Genomic DNA, 26,278 nt, shown 5'->3' on the forward strand with positions numbered 1-26,278 from the left:
GGGATCGAGCCCCACATCGGGCTCTCTGCTCAGCAGGGAGCCTGCTTCCCTCTCTCTCTCTCTTTGGCTGCCTCTCTACTTGTGATTTCTCTCTGTCAAATAAATAAATAAAATCTTAAAAAAAAAAAAAAAAAAAGATTCTTCTCGTGGGAACAGTTATGCTCCCCACCAAGGGGCATTTGCAATCTGGGGGGAGGGGAGCCCTGGGGGCCACAGAGCCTGGGCCCCTACTGGCACTTAATAGCCAAGGGCTAGGAATATCCTAACCCATAATGAACAGGTCGGCGGCACGGGACAAGCATCAGGAGCCTTGCTGAGTGAGTCTCAGAGGGAACATCTGTGAAAAACATAACCAGGAGCAGGCAAAGCAGCCCAGCCAAAGTGCTATTCTGATCAGATTACAATACGGCGTGTGAGGAAAGAGAAATGATGTCTTGCCTGTCAGGGTGAGCGAGTCACCCCTCCAGGCAGCCTGCAGGCTGGGGCTGAGCCTCCCAGACTGCTTGCTGACGAGGAGGGCTCTCCAAGCCTGATTGCAACAGCTCTCCAGCACAGGGAGGCCCGGAAGGCACCCTGCGCCGGCTCCCAGCCCCAAATCCACCCCGTAATTTATTAATTGAACTGAATTAATTGAGAGGGCTACATGATTACCTCCAGATGTCTGTAAAGACAAAGAACACTGGAAATGCAGGGAAAAACAAAGGCCTTAGCACGCAGCAGGGTCACAGATATGCAGGGTGAAGGAGAGGGACGAGGCATCGTGGAAGCGAAGGTGGCCTCAGAGGGAGTGGCGTGACCTTGAACAGTCCCCTCCCCGCATCAGGGCCTCGGGGACCTCAACCCCCTCGAAATTAAGATAAAGCCCTGTTCTCCTTAACTTGTGAGTTTTCGGACAACCGATAAGGTAACACCTGTGAAGGGTTTTAGGAAAAAAAGTGCTGGAAGTGCAGTATTCGCAGTAAAAGAGGATGACAGGGATGGAAGAGGAAGGCTCTCAACTAGAAATCTGGAAGCTTCCGGCAGCGAACCCAGGGTGACAGGCTTTCGCCTGGTTGCATGGTCCTGCTCTTCCTCTTCCTCCCTTGTCTGGTCTACACAGGCTACACATAGACACTTGCTACACTGTGAGTTCCTTAAAAGGGCAAGAACCAGATCTAAATTATTTCTAAAACCACCATGAAGGCCCAGCACAAAACCAATAGAGGAAAAATAGCCACGAATCTGATTTACTCATGGCTCTTCACCCTGGTTGCACATTCACAATCATCTGAGATTTAAAAAAAAAAATCCCATCTCTTAGGATTGAGAAACGCTAAACTTAGTTTTGTGTAAGTATTTTTCTTTAATTGAGTCTCAGTCTTCTACTAAAAGGGGATGAAAGTGTCTGTTCTGCTTTCAACATGACTAAAGTGAGCATAGGTCAGAACCAAGGAGCACAAAATAAAGATATGAAAACTTTAATGCAGTCTGTACATGTGTAGCATAAATGTTATTTGTACATTTTAAAAATGGGTTAATACCACCCTTGCAACTTTTCTATAAACCTAAAGTAATTCCAAAATAGAAACTTAAAAAAATGGGTTAATATAGGATTCAGTGATTTCTAAAGCAAAAAGGCACATTTCCAGATCAATCCCACATTGCCAATTGACTGTAGAATCCTGGCTTTTTCAGATAAGCCATAGATATAAAAGAACAGGCAACTTCTGGGAAAGTATAAAAAAATGAAAATTTAAGCATCAATATGCAACTAATTGACTCCATCATCTTTACAGTTATCCCCAGTACCTCATATTACCCTGATGCTGCCTTCCCCATGAACACCCCTCCAGTTCCACCTCCAGACAGTACCAGGGTCTGGTCATCCACCTGTTTAGAGATGACCTCAAATGCAGCCCCCTCATACCATTCTTCTGTATGTCCACAGTGGTCCCGTGACACCATTCACAGGATCTGTAATGAATCTTCCTGACCCTGCACTCTTGCTCACACTGTGTCCACCAGCTACATTGCCATTTCAGTCCCTTCACTCTCTACCAAGCCCGACTTTTTTTATCTTGACCCAACTCAAATGTCTCTGATGCTGTGAATATTTCCCTCACATCCGTCCCACAAAAAAAAAAAAAAAAAAAAAGAGTAGCTTAACTCCAGGTTCCTCTAGTACTTGGACCATACTTACAATAATCCACATGGACTGACCCAGGAAGCTGGAAGCTTCTGAACAGTCTCACAAAACGAGCACAGTGTCCGGCTAGGAAGCCTCTAGAAAGCTATGTTATGGGCAAAGGAGTAAGTGGATGAATGCCCATCTCTTTCCTTACACTTCTCTCTTTAGAATCTCTGTATCTCCCTTCTTAGCCTCCACTGATACAGTCATCTCTTTTTCTCTCAGTTTAGCTATGTGAAGAATCCTGCTAAGTTCTAGATATTGAACCATCTCTGCATTCCTAGAAAACATCCTACTTAGTCACAGTTGCAATGTTTTGATATACTGATGAATTAAATATGCTCTTTTATAGAGAATTTTTGTACATAGAATCATGAGTAAGATCATTCTATAGTGTTGTTTCTCTACTTGTGTTACTTCTCATCATTAGGTTTCATATGAGGGTTCTACATCCTTTTCTACTGTTTGGATTTGTTTAATAATGATGAGGTTGGAATTACCTGATCTTTAAAAGTTTATCAGAACTTACTGTAAAGTCATTTGAATGATATACTTTCTTTAATAAATCAATCTTAATCCTATTTCCAGTAATTTCTATGGTAGTTGAAATCATTTTATGCTTCTTTTGAGGTCATTTTCATATTCTGCTGGAAATTCCTCCATTTCTTCTAGGTTTGATCTCCCTCCATTTCTATTTCACTACCTCTCAATTATAATGATGTCTCCTCTACTACCCATCATTTAGATCCTGAGCATCACTATTCACTGATCCTTAAAGACATCATTCATGTTTTCTATCATCCAGATCAAGTTATATACCCTTTCACTGCATGTCCACAACACCCAGAGTGCTGTACTCATCACACATCTCTGTCTCTCCGCTTGCCTGTGACCCAAACTAAACTCTTGGATCCTGAAGAGCAGAAGTAATTATCACTCTCAACTCCTAGGGTCTGATATGTAATAGATACTCACTAAAAATGTATTTTAATTTAATGAATGAATAACTGTATTTGCCTGACACTAGGGCTCCAGATGAATCAGATTTTCATCCTGTACTGAGATGAATCAGATTCTCATCCCATATTCAAGAAGCTTAAGGCCTACCTACAGAAGAGATATTTATATATGTGAAAAGAGAAAGAGAGCAATACAGAGCATACAAGAAGAACTGGGGTGTGTGTGATAGGAACTAGCATAGGGAGGGTGGCCCTTGACAAGGATTTTGAAAGCTGGCTGGTTCTGAAGATAAATGGAACAACAAAGAGAATGCCTGGAAATGCTGTAAGCTCAAGGAAGAAATACAGTCTTCCCGTGAAGCAGACCAGTTGTATTACAACGAGGAACTCAAGGAGAATATTTGGGGAAAAGGTTCAGAAGATAAATTGACCTTGTTTTTTAAAGGTTTTATACAGAGAAATAAGAAGCTAGAACTCTAATCTCTATACAATCATCTAACAAGAGTAAAAACTCTATGTACGAAACATGAACCAGTTCTGGATGGATCCAAGGAAGGTGATAAACACAATAGCATCAACATACAGCCTCCACATCCCCAGTTCCCTAGTCTCAACTTTGCCAGGGTGACCTTTAACAAGAGAGGATACTCATTTGCAAAATGAATGTCTGTAAAGTCCCAATGCGCTCTAATATTCTATACTGCTTTCCTTCTCTGAACCCCAAATTACAGCCCTTTATTTTGATAAATGGGTCTGAGGAAACCTCACAAGTTTAGTGAACACATGAACTAGCACATGTCAGTCGGGATTTCTCAGCTTCTCCAAGGACGACCAACATAAATATGAAGATAAGCAGTGGTGAGAGCTGGTTTTGCTGGACCAAAACTCAACCCTGTGCTTACTTCCTCTGGTTCTAGGTCAGTTTCACTGTAAGCTCACAATCATTGCGAAAGCAAGAAGTGAAAGGGAAGATCTCCACAGAGGCTGTGAAAATACGCAAACATCATCATAAGAGAGGCAAACAAGAGAAATGGCCCCTGTCAAAGTGAAGGGAGGCTGAGAGCTGGGCTCCCTAGGCACTGGACTTTCAGGAACTTTTGTCACATGCAAAGCAATGAAGAAGCACCTAAAAAGCTTCACTTATTATCCTCTCTCCATTGTTCTCTGTCTTCTCTTCCTAGCTGTTTAATGGGTACAAAAACACCACTGAAAATAGATAGCAAAGGTTTACTGAGGACACACCATAGGCCAAGCAATTTTCTAACAGTCTTCACTATTATATGAGGTAGAGCTATCATTCTTCACATTCAGCAAGGCAAGAAAGTAAGACTGTAAGAATTAAATAACTTGCTCAAAGATATGTGTGTGTGTGTGTGTGTGTGTGTGTGTGTGTAACTTGCTCAAACATATACGTGTGTGTGTATATAATAACTTGCTCAAATATATGCATATATTTGATATGCATATATTTGAGCAAGTTATTTACTATGTTTATATATTCACACTAACAAATAGCAAAGCTGAAGTCTTCAACCCCAAATCCATGGTCTTCAAATCCATGGCACTAACTTCCTGTTTGGAGGGGGGGAAAAATCACAATCCAAAGTAAGTCATACTTAGAAACAGTAGATTTTGCACTTGGGTCCATTCCTAGCTCCCAGATATTACTTGCCATCATGTTTCCTCTACTCTGTTCCACCAATTGATAACCATGATGAGCCACAGGATCATATACTGATGAAGCACAATGGATCACAAACAGCCACAAAAGGCCAGATGATGACCAAGACCCTTCCTCTGCAGATGAGACAACAGGACTACAGGTCAAGTGAGATTTAACACTAAAGAAAAAAAGCCACTCAACCTCTCTAAAGATATCATATGAAAGACAAGTCATTGTCAGCCACAAAAATAGAACTAACTAGTGTTGGCTCAAGTTCTTCTATTTCCTAAAATCAGTACTGTACACTTCTGTAAACATTTACATAGGTCATCAAAATTTTAAAAACAACCAACCAATCAAGCCATGGCACCATCTAACATCAAGTACTATAAGCTTAAAGTAGTAGTTTTCAAGACTGTCTGTACAACAGATTCATCTGTGGATCTTTATACGTCTGTTCTGATGGAAGGGTTGAAAATAACTGACTTAGGGCATTTATATTAATCTCTAACTCATGTTGCTTTAGTCCCTAAATCTCCTTTGGCAATTAAGCCAAAGCCTAGCTCTTGGTCAGTGTTTACTGACAAATGAATGATACTGAAGGAGAAGACAAGTTTTAACATACTATTTTAGTGGTAGGAAATTTGAGAAACTGAGGTGCTAAGTGAGTTAACGACCAGAAGTAGCTAATGGCAGACTCAAGTTCAGGATCCAGGTCCCTTAGCAACACTTTCTTTCTTTTAGCAAGCAATAGGGAACGTCTGGGTGGCTCAGTCAGCTAAGCATCTGCCTTTGGCTCGGGTCATCCATCCAGACAAATAAACATGTGCTTCTGACAACCCTGTGTCAGGCTCCCTGCTCAGCGGGGAGCGTGCTTCTCCCTCTCCCTCTGCCACTACCCACCCCACTGCCTCCCTCATGCTCACAGTCTCTCACTCTCTCTCTCAAATAAATAAATAATAAAAAATAAAACAAGCAATAAAGATTTAAATGGTACTTTTTCTATAACTTTGGAGGTGTTTCCCCTTTACCCTTCTTTCCCTTTTACCTAAAAGTCAGCACCTTCCTACAGTATCAAAACTGCTTTCTTTCTTTTTTTTTAAATTAACATATACTGTATTTTTTTTTCAGGGGTACTGGTCTGTGATTCATCAGTCTTACACAATTCACAGCACTCCCCATAGCACATACCCTCCCCAACGTCCTTTCTGAACAATCTATTAAAATGGGACAACGTGCTTTCCTCTTTGGGCTACAGCTATTCATCCTTCTATAGCTCGGTATCCAGCTGGAGGATACCTGATGTTCTGAATTAGACCCAGTTTTCAGGCAGAGCCCCACCACGAGCTTGCAAGGCACCCTTGCCTCCCTCTCTGAAAATGAGGTGACTGGATTAGATGAGGTCTAACCCTGCTCACAAACACTTCTGATTCCATGGAAGATCCTGACTGTAGAACAGGCCCCAAATGAGCCAATCCTTGGAAATTCCAGATCATCTACAATTCTCCCCTCAGTTCATCAGTAAGAAAGCATAGCCCTCTTTTTTAGTTACTCTTCTTTTTTTTTGTCACCTGCTTCCGTGACTTCTCAGTCCTCACCACTGCAGGAAGGAATCATAGATTGATCACAGAGGTTACCAAGGTATCAATCAAGATTTATGATGCACAAGTAAATAAGCACTTAAGGCAAACCTTTTCCAAGCACTGGAGGTAAGTCTCTACCAGTGTAATTATGAAGCAGATATACTGTGGCATGTGATGGAAGCGTGGGAAGACAATGTTAAAGAATGAGGCAGGCTGGAAATTACACAAATTGTTAGCTGAACAGCAAATGTAATCACTCTTCCTCTGAAGCACCAGGTCAGGAGAGAGCCGGAAGGGCAAAGCGGGATCTGCCATGGGCTGAAAATGTCAATGCATTCACTCAACTTCTCTCTACAGGCAACTTTGGCCCAGCACTGGCTAAGCGCCCCACTCTCTGCATGGACAGCTGGCATTCCTTGGAAGGGGTGACTACAGAACAACTCTGCGGAAATGCCAAACCTTTATATAGGCTATCGGAGACACAATTGGAAATACTGGAAAAAGCTCTGGACTTAAATGCGAGGACTCGGGTGTAATTTCTAGCTCAGCCACTAATTGACTCGATGATGGTTTTAGTCCGTTGACCTCCTTGAGCCTCGATGGCTCTCCCTATCCATAAGCAAACGATTAGATGCCTGCTGCCATTCCTTCCACCTCTCATGTTCCATGATTCCTCCCACAAGTCTGCAAGTGGAGTGAGCTGAGGTTTCTTACAATCCTGTCTGGACTCCCCTGAGTCCCACTGACCAGGGAGTGTAAAGTGAAAGGAGGCAGGACAGGAATCCACACAAAATACCAACCCGCCTTGCACAGAGTTAGTATGAATGTCAACTAATGGCAAAGGCGGAATCTTTATTGCTGGCAGCACTGTGGGTGATAAGAACCTGCCCACCGCATGGTAGATCCGGGTAAACAAAGAAGCAGGAGGGAGGAAAGCATCCATCCAGACAAATAAACATGTGCTTCTGACAAAAAAAGTGAAGCAGGATAGAGATACACGTCCACACTGAGTTTTCATCTCAGACTGAGAATGTCACCCAGCAAGGGAACATCAACCATGACAGGGAAAGACCAGGACACTCGGGAGAAGGTAAAAAAGAAGAATAGAACCAAACCAATTACTACCTAACTAATCTTTCTTTGCCACAACTCCCATCAGTCACAGAAAAATAGGCATGGATGACAACAGCCAGGACCATGGCCAAGAGTCTAGCTGTGAGAAATCATAGGAACTGATTTGCTCCTTCTAATTCGAAAATTCAAAACCCAAGATTTAGAGAAGCTGGAGCAACTCTTCCAAGGTCACACAACCCCTAATATGTATCAGAGGATACATTCAAACCCAATTGCTCTGCCTCCAAAAAGTGTTCCCAGTAGAAAACTTCCACGAAGCAAGTCTGTAAATCTATTGATTATTGGATAACTAGAGTGGCTAAAAGGTATGGAAATAGAGGAATAAAGAATCACTCTTCTAAGAGTCAGGGGAAAATCATGCCATGGAAAATCACTATCAGTCGTGTGACCCCAGGCCACATTTCACAGCAATGGTTCTACTGGGCTAAATGATCAAGAAAATATTTACCCTCCCTGACTTCAGTCTCTCCAGCTCTACAATAGTAAGCCTTAAGAAGGTGATCTCCAAAATTCCTTCTCATTACATCATTTTATGTTCTATAATAGCATGGCAAGTCTGTGAAGTGTACCAGGCTCACAAAAAAATGTGTTCCTAAGGAGGTTTTCTCTAAGTCTCTGATGCTAACAGACTGGTTTCCGTCCAAAGCTAAGAGAAAGGGGCAAACAGTACTCTGAAACTTTGAGCTCAGAAATCTACTAAAAGTGGACATCTGAATTTACAAAGATGAGATTTTGAGTGCCCAGTTCATAAAGGTTTTTAAATTCTAGTTTATGTCTTACTCCTTTACTAGGGAAACAGGGAGCATGGAAAAGTCACAGATACAAACTTTAATGAGGCCTAGCGATCTCTCCAGTGATACTTGAAATCTTCTCATTCCAAACCCACCACTGGTCTACAAGTTCAGCGCTGTTTACTTGTCTGCACTCCCCCAACAGCTTGTTCCCACTTGTAATGAAATATGTAAAGACTATGTTTTAGTTATGTGTTTACAAGTCTGACGTGCCCATTAAACAGGTTATGGAATTTTATTAGCACTTTGAGGGATATTTAATTGATTTCAATTTTTTAATAATTTTTTGTACTCTCCTTTATTAAAAATTCACTTTAAGGGGAGCCTGGGTGGTTCAGTCAGTTAAGTGCTTGCCTTCAGCTCAGGTCATGATCTCAGGGTCCTGAGGTCAAGCCCCGGATCAGGTTCCCTGCTCAGCAGGGAGTCTACTTCTCCCTCTCCCTCTAGTCCTCCCCCTCCTGTGCTTGCTCTCTAACTCGCTCTCTTTAATAAATCAACAAAATCTTTTTTAAAAAATTCACTCTAATACCCCAATAAAAACAAAAAGAATAACAGAAAATGTCTGTTTTAGATATAACTTGGAAAAGTTGAAATATTGAATTTTGTCCTCACTGAAGATGAGTCCACCACTGACAAACCTCAGGCCATATTTCCTTTGGACAATACTACATAAGACGGTGTGAAGCAATGTTTATTCAGGCCATATATCCTACTAAGAGTAATCATAGCTGCAAAACAGAGAGTTCATCTATACTTCAGCCTCCTGAACATTCCATCGCTCAAAAACCTGTTACCTGTCAAGTATGCTCTTTGTACCTTAATGTCACAGCTGCTGGTCATAAACTAGCTTAGAGCCTCTGCACAGTTTAGACTGTGAATTAGAGTTTTGGTAATATTACTACAAGGTTTCCAATGTAATCTTTGTTGACCTATTACTTAACCTTCATCTTAAATTTCTGCCAAACCCCAAATCTACTTTACTCTTAGGCTAAAACATAAGGATACTGTAAAATCAAGTGAAAATGCCCAGATGTTGGACAAATAAAGGGGGAGAGTGAGAGAGACAGACACAGATTTTTAACCTTCAAGTACCACAAGATACAATTTTAGAAAACAAAGAGATTCAACTTCAACTTCATGCATTATCATATGCTCTGAAATAATAACTTTTGTTTAGCACCCATCCAAGAGCCTGGAGAAATTTCTCAGTATTAAAAATCGTATGAAAACCAGGCTTCTCATTAGAATGTGTTATAAATTCAAATTATGTAAGAAAGGGTAGTTTTGCAACATCACATTTAATAGCAAAACAATTGAAACCATTTTCAACTGGTGACCTTTTTCTTAAGTCACGTTGGAAGTCGTTCCACTTTTATTCGAGATTTTGAAACAGAGACCTAATCTGTGGAGGCACTGACCAATGGCAGCTGAGTAAAAATGAGCCAGACTGTTTCGAAGAGGTTTCAGAATGACATCGGTGAATGTTATTCCCTTTTAAATTTCCCTTGATGAGAGCACTAACGTTGAACCTTCTGCATTTTTATCAATTACTGACCACCATGCAAACTAGACAATGCACCACATGAAGAAAATACAGGCTGGCTAATACTCTGGGAAATCACACACACACACACACACACACACACACACACACACACACACATTGTATACATTTGCAAGGTGGTAGGTAACAACACTCATCAATACAGAAGTTTAATATCCAAGAAACATGAAACTGTCCGTGAACATATTTCTTCTTATGTGGAGCTGAAGTTGAAACTTAACCACCATCTGTGAATTTGCTTGAACATATCTAATGACCAAGAATTCATTACCTCACAAGGCAGCCCCTTCCATGGCAGAAAACTGTAACTGCCAAAAGAATTATGTGTTCCCATGAAAATGACCTATCAGTCCTACCTCTGCCCTCTGTGACCACAGGCCCTCTGACACAGAGCAGCCCTCCAGATATTTAAAATAATTTAAAATGGTTTGTTTTTAATTTTTCTTTTTTTACTTTTTAAATTTTCTACTGATTTCCTCAGTTTACTGGTTTCTGTGTTCCAAGTTTAAAAGTCCAAACCCCCCACTTATTATTTTTACAACTAGCCTTATGATTTTAGAATAATAACATAAAATTTTTGACCTCCAACCAGTAGTTCTCAAACTTTCTTTGGAAAAATAAATAAATAAAGGTTTCCTTCTGCCAACTTTTTAAGAAAATCCCAAGAACAAAACAAACAAATTGATGGAGCAGTTCCTCGCACCTTATTTAAATGTTCGTCCTTTGGCAGAATGCATTTCATCTTGAGGAGGCATGTCCAAAATGCGTCATTTCCCTAACCTTCCTATAGCGGCCATGCCAGGAGCCAGGCTGAAAATCTGCTGCTCTAATATTACAACAACAACGACTGCAAGTAAATAAAGAACAAAGATGACATCTCCCTTTATTTTCCTAGTGACTAATACAGAACCTGTTCTATCATCAATGCTCAGAAAGCGATTATTACATAAAAAGGAAGGTAAACATAAAGGTTTGGGAATGTAAAGAGTTAAAATATTTTTGCATCATGTTAACTCCCATTTCAAACACTGTCCTCCACAGTTCATTAAAATCAGGGTAACCAAACAGCCAATGTATGCTTGTTGTTTTGATGTAATTATTAGCGATGTCCCTTTTCACTCTCAAAGGTGTCCCAGTTTAGATGGTAACTTACATACAGTCATTTACTTATAACACTGTGATAATGAGATTTTGGTTGCTGAGTTCAAGAGGATTCTCAATATGATGGGGTCTTCTCCCAAAGGCACCATATAGCCAAAGACCTCCCATACTTTAAATTATTACTGCCGTTGCTAAGAGGATTGAGCAATTAGCAGTGTTCAGGAAAGGAGTGTTTCGGGCTTCCCTGCTCCAGAGACATGTGCTTCCCGGTAAGAGAAAACGTACCAGAATGATTCTGCAGGAGTTGAAGAATGCAAGATAAAGCAAAATCTAGCAGAAGCTAGTATCAACGACCCTACTCACTCAGCCTTTCCATTTAAGTAAAGAATATTGCCCTGGCAAAGAAAACCAGAATATTTACTTCAATTACATCCGTACCATCTGCCCATCCCTGTCCCCTACCCCAACCTATATTACCAGTGATTTTATCATGTCTGCTAGGCTTCAAGTAGAAGGACAACAGGTTGGCCTGATTCTTCTTTTGGAACAGAAAAAAACAATGGAGTGGACAAGAAACTGACATAAAATGTGTCCAAATTTATTCACTAGGATATAAGAGTAAAGGTGGGGGGGGGGATTACTTATAATTGTTTTACATTTCTAAATAGGTACACCAGAGTTAAGGAAGGTGAAGTCAAAAGCATTCAATGGAGTCCTACAAGCTATAAATCAATTTGATTTAAAGAAACTATTTTATATTGATTTCCATTGCAAATTCTAAACGTATATTCTACAGGGGCGGGGGAAGGGAGGAAACACACAAGAGGGAAAGTTGACAACCCAGTGCCAAAGACGGAACTCCCCCTACACATGGTAAGCACTGTTATATCGTAATATCGCATGTCTCCCTGTAGTACTTTCCAAGATGTTTGAAACCAAAACAGTTTAGAATACTCTCCCAGCCTAGGATCTTCCCTCCTTATGGCATTTTCTCTGATAAATAGGAATTTCCCTTAGGGATTCCCTAAAGTAAAGTGGTTGCATTACCTTCTGTTATATAATTAATTGCACTGACAGATAAAGGTCTCAAAGAATGTGATTATTACTCCATCCTCAGTGCACTATCTACAACGCACAGAGGCTTATGGAAGACATGCCCACATTGTGAAAACTGTAAGCCTTACTGTCTTGCATATGGTGGATTAGCACTCAAACTTGCCATATTGCAGAGGATGTCTTATAAGTAGGGCTTGATCCCAAAAAGATGTTCTGCCAAAATATGCATACTGGCTTGAGATTTGGAAGACAAAAGTAAGACAAAGGCCATGTTCCTGCAGCTCTGGCTTACTTTCTTCTGGAAGCATGTCCAAGGAGATGGGAATTTTCTCCGTCCATACTCCCATATCCCATATTAGCATTGTAGCTGCCAGCTATGACAGATGCGTGGCTGGACTCTATGTCTCAGGGTCCAGGTGCTACTTTCCTGACTTCTTATTCACAGTGCAGCATTCCTCAACCCAACAATTCTGTGGTAGCCTCTCGATTTTCTGCTGTTCAAATGGTGGAAAATATAATAATCTTGTGTGTGTCTGAGCTTCATTACTGAAAACTCAGCCTTGAGCCCGCTGTATACAATCCTTGCAATTATTTTGAAGCACCTAATACCATGTCTTAAATCTTTCCTGCCTAATATACCTGGAGTGTTTGTTTCCCATAGTAAACCACAACTAAACCCTGCAATTCTCCTTACAATTAAGTTTGCCAATAACAGTAATGGCACAATACCAACCAAGAGACAAGTTCAAATCCTTCACGATACAAACAAATCCCGAGGGCCTATGCAAGTGCACTGATCATTGCTAGGGAGCAGAGCCATGCATGGAACCATCACAGCGCCAGCCCTCAGAGCCCCAAGTCTGGTGGGAAAAGGCATGCCACAGTGGGGACAGCACTCAGTGACATGGAGCAAACCCACAGGAAACCTCACCTAATCTCGGTGCTCTCGCCTCAGCTCTGTCACTAACTAGCCACTTTTCCTAATTAAGGGGGCTACGTGGATGAAAGTCCCCTTAAATTCTAACATTCCACATCTCTATAAGTCTTTGTACTCATGAGGGAATTTACTTGGATTCAAGTCCTAACAAAACTTCCTAAATTTCCAGTTCTCTAAATCTGAAGGTCAGAAGACAAAGGTCACATAATACACAGAACTCACACAGTTAAAATAGGAACAGGAATCAACGACCCCCAAATGTTATGTATGGTAGCAGCCTACAGCTAGTAAGTCACAGGGAGAAAAATCCAAAACTGTGGTTGCAATGCTGTTAAAAGTACAAGAGAACACAGCTTCTTCAGGGTCTCTGTCTTCTTTGAAAATGTCTGCCTCACTGTCTGAAGAAGAGGGGAATATTTACATGTCCTTTCTTCTCCGAAAGTACTCAGGCCAGTAACAGAGTGAAAAAAGTAATAAGCTAAAGCACTAATGCTTAGATCTCTCAAGAAAAGTCATTAATTTCTTCATGTCCCAGACAAGAAAATCTCTGAAACTCATTAAAGAGAAGCAGTTTTGAGGACAGAAAGAAAAATGTCAGGAGAAACATGGTCACACATCGAAAGGCAGCTGTGGTACCAGCTCCAATGGTGGCCTCAGGCCAGCACCTCCCAGACCACACTGGGCCTTCCTTTCCTCACCTGCAAAATGGAGACAACCCACCCTGCTCTGATTACTTCGCAGGTGATTAAGGAGACCAGGTGAAACACTGAACACGAGAACATTCCATAAGCAGCAGATGATGTATGTGAAGACGGGTCACTAACAGAGGAATGTCAAACAAAAGCAGTACTCTTCAAGCCCAAAGCAGCAAAAGGAAATATAAGTATAGCCATATTTTTACAATCTTATAATCTGGAGGAAGAAATGGTGATCAGAATTGTGACAAACAATCAAGTCCAAAAGAGAAGAGAAACCAGCTCAGCTCTGTCATAATTGTCTCAGTTCCTGTGGCACATACAACAATGGAAAGATTGCAGGGAGGGGCAGGGACAGCCTTTGTGCAGACAGCACATGAAGGCCATGGACATGCTGGACCAAGAAAGTGACATTTCCACCTCGGTAATTATAATAATCTCACAGCGTACGTCCTCTAAGAATCTTTGTGTGGCTCTGTGCAGGTGATTTCATCATTTTCTCCGTTGCATATCTTGGAAAATAGAAATATCTCTCATAACTCAGGGGTGAAACAGAACACTGACCGTTCTGTGAAACTGTACAAGTGGAGGGTGTGAGGCCCAAGGTCTAGGTTTGCTCACCAGGATGGACAGAAATGCAAAGGCAGACCTTGCCCGTGGCTGGATTTCAGGATCCCAGGCGCACAGGCAGGCTCGGGTCATTTGGGCAACAGTGAACTTTCAAGGTGGCGGAGAGCCTAAGCAGTCAGTGAACAAACCAAAATCTGAGCTCAGGCACAAGAGGCAAAGTAGTGGCAAAGTAATTCTCCATCTTCAGTCTATTGGCAAGCAGCCTGCTTAGGACTCAGTTAAGGGAGGAGCTGAAAATCCACTCCCAGACCCATAGACAAAAACTGACAAGAAGAGTTATGTGTGGCCAAGCAAAATGGCACCCCACTGGAATGCAATGGGCTGGAATTACCCAATCGATGTCCAGGACCTTAGGACATCAAGTGACAAGATGCTAAAATAAGACAAATTAACTCTACCTGTAATTCACCAAAGAAGAGGCCTCAGTGGCAAACAAATAGAGCAAAATAAATAAATAAAAATAAAATACACACACATTTACACAACTCTGGTAGAAGGAAAATACAAGTGAGGGCAACAATGAGATAGTGCTTTTCACACAGAGTATGGTAAAAAAATTTAAAAAGTCAGAAATTTTACTTTGGGTATAGCTGTGTGTGGAAAGTGGCACGCAAAATGTTATGTTTCCTCTTACAAATGAATATTGTGGGGGCGCCAGGTGGGCTCAGTCAGTTAAGAATCCGACTCTTGATTTCCGCTCAGGTCATGATTTCAGGGTCCTGGGATCGAGCCCCATGTCTGGCTGCCCAGTGAACAGGGAGTCTGCTGGAGATTCTCTCTCCCTCTCCCTCTACCCCTTCTTCTAGCTAAATAAATAAATCTTTAAAAATAAATAAGAAAGTAAATAAATGCATGTGTGTCATGCAAGTATTTGACGTATATTTGATGTCACGTCTGCTCCAATGGCAGAGCTGAGTGGCTCTGATGACAGAGACCACCTGGCCCTCAAAGTCTAAAATAGTTACTCTCCGACCCTCTGCAGACAAATTTTGCAAACCCCCAGTTTTAAACTAAAAAATGGTATTGTTTCCAATTACTACAGATATAATAAATCTGTTCTTTCTTCCTCAGCCTTTTCTGGCTACTGCTTAACATTCCCTGTAATTCCTATCAGGGTCTATTTGGACCATTTTCATTAATACCAACTACCCCAAGGCCATTAGAAGAATAATCCCTCCTCCTCAGAATGTTTCGAGGCGTTGCTTGACTGCATCTTCAGTTCCACACCCAGGTGCTCTGCATAGCTGGGGGTTCTGCAGCGCAACAGTCTCCCATCCCAGCACCAACACCACCACGTCAATGAGGGCTGCTTTCTAATGTGCTTCAGCATCTGGCCGGCTGGTCCCCGTTCCTCCTTACTCCTGTTCATCAAATTTCTCTCAGCTCTTTTGCCTAGGTTTTCATCAAGACAGTTTTAGAATTTAACTCTGAGAAGAGTCGAGAACAATAAACTTGAAAGTTGTGCTGAGATGACATGAAATGTAGAGGGGAAATAAACTACTTTACCACCTCTGTATTTCCATGTAGGAATAAGATGCGGCTTTCCATTTACTCAAGGGGCCCTTCACGGGACTCAAAAACTTCTAGAACCTCTTCTTCATGCAAGCCACGTACCATTCTCATTAAAATATGGTCTCTTTGTTTTGCAGTGAATAGGCTCCCGAAGATGGCAAAGTATTCATTTTCAAATGCCATATACAAAATGTAACTACACACGAGACATGAGGAGACATGCTTAACCTTACAATAACCAAAGAAATGCTAATACCAAGGAAAGGACGTATCTAGTGCTGGCACAACTGGCAAGATTCTGACTCACTCACACATTCCTGCTGCAGTTATGGAAACATCCCTTTGAGAACACAAGCCATCAGTGGATTTGAACGACCACAAAAAGTTAACCTCTGACCCTGATACCTCCATCCTCCGACACCATGTTTAAAAATTTTGATGGACTACGCTACATTTATGCATAATAATGGTAATCACAGCAATTAATAAAAATAATGGCATAATTAAGTAAGATATGGTATAACTACTCAATGAAATATTAAACAGATTTTAAAATTGTAATCATTCAAGAATATGCAGTGATACAGAAAATACTTAATGTATGATGCCAAGTGATACACAGCACTATGGTAATTTATGCTAATGGCTGGAGATTGCAAGGGAATACACAAAAATGATAGATTATACCTGTATCTGGGTGGTGGAATTATGGGTGACATTTTTTTCTATTAAGTGTTCTGAGCCTTACACAACATTACAACATTATTTATACAATTAAAAAAATAAAAGAGAGCAGGCCAGTTTTCAGGTATCTTCCAGATCAACAGTTTGCAACTCTTTTGTTATTAAAGGGGGGGAAATGAAGCGCAGGCAAGTGCACCAGCTTTCTGAAGACGCACAGACCAAGTCACAGGAAGAACCAGCCCTACAGCCCAGGTCTCAAGACTGGAGAGGTGATATTCTTTCCTACACATACTCCGTGGTGTCATTTTTCTAGGGGCAAAACCAACTTTGGGGTCATTTTAATATTCTTACATATTATAAATATGTAAATGAAAAGAGCAATGTTCAGTTACCTCTCTAAGAGAGCAAGTGCTTTAAACATCTTACCAAATGTTTTGATTAGCTGGAGGTTAAATGAAAATTCTATTCTAAGCATGGGTATTCCACAGAGGAGTCATCTAGTTAACTCTTAACCAACGAAGGGGTCAAGGCCACAGACTCCCCCAGGCAGTGGAAAATTCATGTATCTCCTTCAACACCCCCCCCCAAAACTTACTTACTAATAGTCCACTGTGAACTGGGAACCTTAGCAATGTCAGAAACAGTCGATAGCACATATTCCGTAGGTTACATATATTATACACTGCATTCTCACCATAGAGGAAGCTGGAGAAAAGGAAATGCTACTAAGAAAATCCTCAGGAAGAGAAAACACATTTACCATACTGTGCTGTCCTTATCTTTTAAAAATCCATTTGAGTGGACCCACACAGTTCAGACCTGTGTTGTTCAAGAGCCAACGGTAAGTCTTTCTACAAAAGCTTGCTCACTACGAAGCTTGCTTGTGTAGAAGTACTACCTCCCTCATAAAGTCAGAAAGAAACCTCAGCGCTAAAGGAAGCTTAACAAAAAAGATAAACTTCAGTTGTGGATGTTCACTTTCGGTCTCAACTTGCAATATCTCACTCCAGGACAGAAAAATCCCTTCCAAATTCAAAAGTTAATGAGACGCGGCCTGACAACACATTTGGCAGAGAGGTGTTTATGTACCTGTATACACAATGGATAACCATAATTAGTTTCTAATATCCTGTAATGTCTAAAGACAACATTTGGAGCCCACATGCATTTCGAACCTTCTGTGAATTCTGAGGGGTTCTAATTAGGTCCCAGTGGAGGTAATATTTAGAAAGTAACAGGGTAAAAGAAATCATCTAATAAAAAACAGTAAGAATAAATGGTTAATAAGGCAGAGAGACTATGTGTGTGTGCGTGTGTCCACACACTAGGATTTAAGCATTATCCACTGAAGGCACGTCTGAGCGACCATCTCCAACAACTGGCCAGACAGTTTCCTATTTCCTGATATGCCACAGACCTTTCTCCTTAATCCCTCCGGTTTTCTAAACATCAAGATACGTATCAATCACCCCACCAACTGCTTTGATTGGTCACCTTCTGAAAAAAATGTGTAAGTCTTTCAGTCTGTCTGGTACTATTCAAATCGCAGTAAAATAAAAATTGAAGGGCCAGGGGCTAGGGTAAGGCAGAGGTCAGGTAACATTTTACATAGTATAAAAACAGATACATATAAATATATTAAAATTAAATATATTCACATAAGTATATGATAATTACAGATAAAATATACATTGTATATAAAGAACCTCAGCAGAAAGCATGAATTACTCAACACACTGGCAACGTCCTCACTCTTGTTTATTCTTTGCCTCTCACATATTCTTCTAATACAAAGTTTTGTGCTTTTAATGTTGGACGTGTCCTAGCCCAGCTGGCATTACAACCTTCCTGCTAAAATGCCTGTCTCCTCCCCCAGACATAAAGGACCTTGATACTTCAGCAGAAACTGTATTTGAATCCTGTTTTCAAGTCATAAGGCATCTTACACAGTGCCTGATAAAGAAAATACATCTTATTAGGTAAAATATTTAGCTATTGGGGGCATGCTAAGAAGGTAAGGAGAAAGTAGAGAACACTGAGAAGGCTAATACCATAAATACCAATTAAGATGGGTATGTGTCCACACTACCCACAGTTACCACACTAACGCACATACTAAGTTTTCCAGGAAACGCAACAAATTATTTTCTGGGTCCTGTGTCCTCCCTGAATGCACCACAGCAGGGTGAAAAAGGAAGTACCATGAAAGCAACAGGAGAACAAAACTGGATTCAAAGACAGAATCCTCCTAAAACTGAATATCTGAAAGAAGTCAGTAATTTCACAATAAGAACTTAAAAAAAAAATAAAATAAAATAAACACAAGCAAGAAGCCAGACACCAGTAGGCCTCAGCAGAAAGCAGAGAACGTGCACTGGTGATAAACCAGCACCATGTCTAGAACCAAATATGGATGAACCCTGTCTGGGCCTGGAGTTTTCTGTCAGGCAGCTGGGCCCTCTGTTCCTACGGGGTTTAAGTGTCCACAGAGACAGCGAAGGCACCACGGCTGGGGCAGAGTCAGACTCCCAGGAGACACAACCATGCATGGCAGGAAGAGGGCACCCGTGCAGAGGGTAAAGGAAGGGGGTCAGTAAAGTCAAAGAATAAACTTTCTATGGAGAAGTTAATATCCCACAAGCATCTGGGAAAAACTCTTCAAAAAAAAAATGCTACAACAATTAAAAAATAATAACACCCTAATTATTACCATGTAATCAACATCTCACATGCACATTGTTTTGGGTGTTGAAGAGGCTATAAAAGAAAAAGTGTATATAAATCCAAAGGCGCCTAGAGTTCACCTAGAGAATGAAAAACACATCATAAGTACTATATATGTTAGTGTGGAAAAAAGACAATTTTTTTTCTTTTTCTTTTTCTTTTTTTCCCTAACGTGGAGCTTGAACTCACGACCCTGAGATGAAGATCTGAGCGGAGATCAAGAATCGGACACTCAAATGACTGAGCCACCCAAGTGCCCTAAAAGATGATTTCCTCCAAGACCCCTTTTAAAGAGCTTTCATATCTATTACAGTAGTTAAAAAGTACACAGCAACTCTGTGACAAAGACAAGACAGACATTATTAACTCATTTTTACAGACTTGGAATTTGATGTTGAGAAAATCAATCGATCAATCACATAAACAGCGAATGACAAAGCCCGGATACAGAGAACAAGACTACAGATTCTGAAACAAACCGGAGTTCCACTGTATCATGACCCCTCCCTTCCAGCTTTACTAAATACTCAGGGGACCCGGGTGAACGGGGGAAGAAAAGACAAAAGGACGTGTACAGGAGGTCAGAGACTGGTGGACCTGGCCTGAGTTACTAAAAGGAGGAAGGGCTACTGCGGAAATGGGACCAGAGACAGGTGCCAGCTCTGGAAGGAAAGGAGGCAGAGACCTTGCTCCTCTCCAGATCCTTTGAGCAATCTCCTCTACTGCTCTTGTTTTTGTCACAGCCTGATGTTCCCAACTCCAGTCCTGACCTGTCTTCTAAACTCCAGGCCAGAACACTCAGCAATTCATTTCCACAAGCCTCAGATCTGAAAAAGTTCTTAAAACCTCCCCTCTACTCCAGGCCTGCAGAAATGTGCAGCTTCCTTCAGCACTGCCTATTTTAATGATGAGCACCAACCAGTCCCCAAAATCAGAGATCGAGGGGCCCACGCTGTACTAGGGTGAGGCACTGGTTTCAGGTACCTTGCCTTTCCTCAACATGGTTTCAGGTATGACAGCTCCCGGGAGGGTCCTCTAGACAGTACTGGAGAGGTGGACAGTCCTCAGGTCCCCAACCGTAAAGTCATGTTAGACCTAATAAAATACCCGATTACTAATAATTCCATCCCAGCTCTGAATGACGGGAGTATTCAACAGTGCTTGCTGAAGAAAGAAAGGAAAGAGAGACAGAAAAGGGAGGGGGGAGAAAGGAGACAACAAAGAGGGAAGAACAAGAAGATATTCAGTGGCAGAACCAAAGGTCAAAATGGAGCATGCTTAATTTCATTTAAAGATTTTATTCACTGATTTGAAAGGGGGTGGGGAGAGAGAGAGAGAAGCAGACTCACTGATGAGTACAGAGCCTGATGTGGGGCTCCAACCCAGGACCCTGAGATCACAACCGGGCCAAAGGCAGACGCCCAACCACCTAAGCCACCCAGGGGCCCCGCATGTTTAATTTAATTTAAAACTCTGTGTTGACATCTCATGATCTGACTTCGGGTTTGTACCACAGCCACATGCTGATGAATGTGTGCCTGTAATCACAGCACCACCGGGGACGTGTTTCTGGGTCTCTAGAACCCAGTTATTAGACGAGGGCCTGTCAACTCCAGGGCCTAAAACATGCAGACCAGAACAACGCAAAGGATGCGCAGGTTAAGGACACATGAGAGTGAGGACCACTGGCTCCGGCATCAGACCCCACAGTCCAAAACTGGGTTTTGTCACTTCCTAGCTCCACGACCTTGGGCAGGTTGACAGAATTCTGTACTTAGTTTCCTAATCCATGAAGATGAGTTGTAAAGGTTTAATGGAATAAGTAAGGAGCTCAAAAATATTCATGGAAAAAAGAAATTCCTCTTTGGAGGGACACAAAGCTGCTGAGATTCTGACAGAGATGGGGGTGAGAATACACCCCCACTCAAACACCGAGAATTATGCCAACAATTTCAGGAGACTCGTGGGCCGCTAACCCTTCACTTCGTAGTCCTTCAACCAGATTGTCTCTCAAATCCCTCCTCTCACAAAAGCCTGTGACGTGAGCAGCACAGAAACAAGCACTGAGGAATTTCTGTAGGCTTCTAGAGAAGTTACATTGAGGTCTTAACCCTCCAGATCAATATTGGGAAGTGGGGCCTTTGGGAGAGAATTAGGTTTTGATGAGGGCAGGGCCCAAATGATGAAACTAGTGCCCTTTTAAGAAAAGATCCCAGATAGCTTGTCCCATCTCCCCCTCTGCCCTGTGAGGACACAGTGAGAAGGTGGCCTTCTACAATCCCGGAAGAGAGCTCTCACTAGACCCCGAACGGAACCACACCCTGATCTCTGATCTCAGACTTCTAGCCTCCAGAACCACAGAAAAATAAATGAAGCAATAAATACAATTCTGTTGTTTAGGACACTCAGGCTATGACATTTTGTTATAGCAACCCGCCCTGACACAGACTCTTTACCCAAAAAGCCTGCCTATAGAGGCAACCAAAGGGGCGAGAGAGGGCCTGTTTCCTCGTGATGTGATAAAATATACATAGCGGGCTTTACCACAAAAACACTACCTCATCCCAAGTGCTGAGGGAAGAGCATTTTTAACTATAACCTAAGCAGGTTTATTTTTCCGCATGCTTCTAATAGTTTAAACAATAACTATAACAGAGAGAGTCATATGCACTTCTTCTTACTCCAGCTAACAAACATAAAGAAAATAAGAGGCAACAGACTAGGAGGAAAAAGTACCTGGGAATTAGGTATCATTAATCTCACACTTTGGCTCACCACAGCTAACCTGGGTGACCTTACAGTATGAATTATCAATGTTTCTTCATATTATATCCATCAAGTCATATTACTCCCCTTTCAAAACCATCTGCATCCGGAAAAAAACTTCGAACTTATTCATCCTACTCGCCATATTCTGCTTTCAAATTCTATTTCCGACTACATTTCCCGTAATACATCCCCCCCATAGGCCCTACACTGTGGAGTCCACCCAAAATTCTACTATCAACCTCTCAAACGCAATCCATACCTTCTAAGAAGGTCTCTGTGTTAGCTCACGCTATCATTTTGCATCATTTGGGGGCAAATCTTCTTCCACTCTTCAGCAATCAAACACCTTCTCATCGTGCCACAGCAAGGATAAGACTGGAAACCGCCATACTAAGGGAAAGAACCCAGTTACAGAAGATCACCCATTACATGATTCCATTCACAGGAGATGTCCAGAATGGGCCACGCTACAAAACAGAAAGCAGATTAGTGGCTGCTCAGGACTAGGTGAAGGAGGTTTGTGGAAGTAAGGGGTCACTGCCAACAGGTGTGGATTTCTTTTTGAGGTGGGGAAGATGTTCAAAAATTGATTTTTCATGACGTTTGTACAACTCTACGAATATAATAAAAACCACTGAGTTGTATGCTTTAAAAAAGTTACTGTATGATCTATGAATTAGATATCAATAAAGCTCTTATTAAGAAAGAAAGAAAGAAAGAAAGAAAGAAAGAAAGAGAGAAAGAAAGAAAGAAAGAAAGAAAGAAAGAAAGGTGGGTGCCTGGGGGGCTCAATGGGTTAAGCCGCTGCCTTCAGCTCAGGTCATGATCTCAGGATCCTGGGATCGAGTCCCGCATCAGGCTCTCTGCTCAGCAGGGAGTCTGCTTCCTCCTCTCTGCCTCTCTGCCTTCTTGTGATCTCTCTCTGTCAAATAAATAAATAAAATCTTTAAAAAAAAAAAAGAGAGAAAGAAAGAAAGAGAGAGAAAAAGGGAGGAAGGAAGGAAGGGGGAGTGGGGAAGGAAAAGAAAAAACAGAAAGAAGAAAAGAAAGAAAAAAGACATACCCATACACCTAGGCTCTTTGAATGTTAAGATAAATTTATTCTCTCCACCCTGTCAGAGATAAAATCCATCAATTGAGCTCCCTTAGAATGTTATTTGTACCTTCGGTTAACATCTCTCATTCTAGCTGGCAATATAATTATGTTTATTTCTTCTCCTGTCTGCCTCCCCCACTAAACTATGAGTGCTTTCAGAGAAAAACAAACCTGTGCCAGACACTTCCATAGCCAGGCCTCTGCTAACCGTTAGTTTCTTTTGTGCACATTAGACAAGCGCGCCTGGTCTTGGGTGGGCAAACAGAGGGAGGGAAGGATTTGAGTTCCACTCGCCCTCCGGCCATCGAGCATGACATAATCTGAAGGTCAGTAAGCAGCCGCTCTGCCTCTACCCTCCTTCTCACCTCCAAAAGTCCAGTAAAATACTTAACCTAAGCGAGACACTCTCGATAAATAAGTTAATACCTGCAGAAGGAAAATGATACATCTGAAACCATGTCGAACAACAAGACACTCCCAGATTTCAGCAGAAAGCTCAAGGCATTCATATTTGGGTTTCTCTTTACCAGTTATTTATTTTGGTGTTTCTCAACAATGACATTAAAAAAAAAAAAAATGTTTGTCTTACTAATTGGATTCAAAGACCTTGGGCATACATATGAAATACAGTGAATTATTTTAACACATTTAAGTAGTAAGGAAAAACAAAACATTTTTCTTAAGTCAATTTACAATTGCTAAGACAGGTCATGATATTACAAAAGCCTGACATTTTTAGAGGGGGCAGCAAATATATACTTGTATATATGCATATATATATTTATATATGTGCATGTGTGTGTGTGTGCATGCGCGCACGTGCGCGTGTGTGTGTGTATATATATGAATTTTAGCAGCAACCCAGGTTGATGCTCTCAGCTTCCACATTTGACCTGAGTCCTGACCATTGAGTACCTCAGATGAGAGGTATCTATGCCCAAGCCCACTCTCCAGTGCCCATCTTTACCTGGTTAACTCCACTGCTTTGGGGAAATATACCTCGCCCACAAACCAAGCCAAAAACACAAAGTGTTTAATATTCTCACAATAGCCTGCACCTGTGCTTTGTGGCATGTACCACAACCATAATCTCATAAGTATCTGTGAAATTATGAATGTGGTCATCGTCATTCTTGGACCAGAAACCCCATGATGAGAGGGCCTATATCTGCCTAGTACCCACAATTCTGGTTAAAGGCCTGATAGTTGGTCACAGCAGGCACTCAAGAACTAGTGTTTGATTGAATTAATGACCCCTCCCTGATCAAAGTATTAGGTTCTTGAAAACAGGGATTTGGCAGGGTGGGGGGGTGGGGTGCCTGGGTGGCTCAGTCAGTTAAGAATCTACCTTCAGAACAGAACATGATCCCAGTGTACTGGGATCAAGACCCATGTCCAGCTCCCCATCAGTGGGAGGTCTGCTTGTCTCGCCCTCTGCCTGCTGCTCTCTCATTCTCTGTCAAATAAATACAATCTTTTTAAAAAATTTATTTAAAAGAAAACAGGGATTGTGGTTAATTCATTTTGGTATCAACTACCATGCCTGGTTCAGTGTCTATAGATAATATCACATAATTCACATGCAGGCAGACAAATAAAGAAGCTGCAGAGTGGGTCACACTATTCATGGTGTACTCCTGGTACAACAGCACATTTGCATGGGTTAGGAGCAAAGGGCAACTGTCCAAGAAAGCTGGACCCAGCAAGAGTGGTTGGAATAGCACCACACCAACACAGAAGGCAGAGACAGAGACGGAAGATGTCCGCAGTCTAAGATTGATGCCAATTTCCTTGGGTTTCTAAGGGTCCATTTTCTACCAACTCCCATGTGTGTGACTCTTTTCCCAGATGCAACTAGGCTCCAACTCTTGTGTTGCAGCAAGAAAACCAGGCCTTTAGAAATAATAAAACCACTCAGAGCAAAACCAAAGCTGGAGCAGCCAAGGCTGGCAGAGTTAAGCAACCGTGAGAAGGTCAGAGTGCGCACGCCCTACAGAAAACAAACAGGCTGTGGCTAGAAACACATCTCCCCTGCGGAGACTTGTCCGGTGTCGTGCCCCAGCAGCCTCTTCAAGTGGTTTCTGATGTGAAAAGGTCACGCTGCCAAACACAGTTTAGGTAGATGCCAGCAGCAGGCCTCCCTGAGGGGTTGGAAGAGTTGGGTGGGGGGATAGAAAAAATGTGTGGGGAAAGGGGGACACAAGCGAGGGCCACGCCCTGAATCAGTGGCTGGCATCCACATTCTGGTGCTGCAAACCTGGCAGTCAAGATGCTGGGGAGCTAACTGGGCACTTAAATGAAAACAAGACCCACGACCCGAAAGAGAGCACTCATAACCACGAAGCTGATTAGACTGCAGTCTGACAGCACGGCACCCGGGATCACTGGACTGAGATCAAATCATTCAGCTGCCCCAGGGGCGCCCGAGCCAGGTTTCCGTGTAGGCTCCAACACTCACAGGCTGTGCGGCCTTGGGAAAGTTACACACACACTCAGGGCTCGTGTGAGAAGATTACGGCAGCCCTCAGTTACATGTGAGTTCTGATTAACGTGACCGAGCCAGTGAGGGACAGAACACTGCCCAGCAGAATCACAAATGCCAGAACAGGCAGGGCTGGACATTCAACCAGCGTCCAAGTTCTTCTTTTACCGAAAGTCTAACAGGTCCAGGGAAGGGAAAGGATGTGCCCATAATCACTTAGTAAGCCACCTTCCCTGATCCCTGGGAGCAGCTGGGCCTGGTGATTTACAATGCCCGGGGCTGTCCATGGCCACACAGAGCTGCTGTCTGCACTGTTTGCTAACAGATGCACAATGCTTAAAATGCTACCTGGCTCAAAGGCAGCCATGCAGACATCATTACCACTGATAATAATAATGCCGGTATAAATAATGTATATATAGGGTGCTTTGTAGTTTATGAAGCCTGTTCGTATCCATTATCTCATTTAATCCCCACAACAACTCCAGAAAGCATGACTCCACAAGCCCCACAGAGATGGGGGCAAATGAGGCTCAGCAAGGTTTCTTGGTTTTCCCAGGAATCCCATAGCTCATGGACAGAGCCATGCAGCCCGAAACCCATGCTCTCCATCACCCAGACCACTGGGCTTCCTTCCTCGTACTACCACAGAACAGATAACAGCACAGGACTAGAGACTTTTTCTTTCTTTCTTTCTTTCTTTCTTTCTTTCTTTCTTTCTTTCTTTCTTT

At 42.1% G+C, this 26,278-nt stretch overlaps 1 protein-coding gene across 12 annotated transcripts in view; it reads right to left on the reverse strand.

The window, feature by feature from the left end:
• LPP (LIM domain containing preferred translocation partner in lipoma) overlaps positions 1 to 26,278 on the reverse strand; it is a 662,033-nt gene that overhangs the window by 445,210 nt on the left and 190,545 nt on the right. The window contains exon 1 of one of the 12 annotated variants that reach the window (XM_059391301.1): positions 22,229 to 22,302. The exons of the other annotated variants lie outside the window; for them this stretch is intronic. The gene's annotated coding sequence lies outside the window, so the exon portion shown is untranslated. Of the gene's footprint in view, positions 1 to 22,228; positions 22,303 to 26,278 lie in introns of those variants that run through there. 12 annotated transcript variants of the gene reach the window in all.

This window comes from Mustela nigripes, chromosome 2 (assembly GCF_022355385.1).
Source record: "Mustela nigripes isolate SB6536 chromosome 2, MUSNIG.SB6536, whole genome shotgun sequence".
Classification (NCBI taxonomy): Eukaryota; Metazoa; Chordata; class Mammalia; order Carnivora; family Mustelidae; genus Mustela; species Mustela nigripes.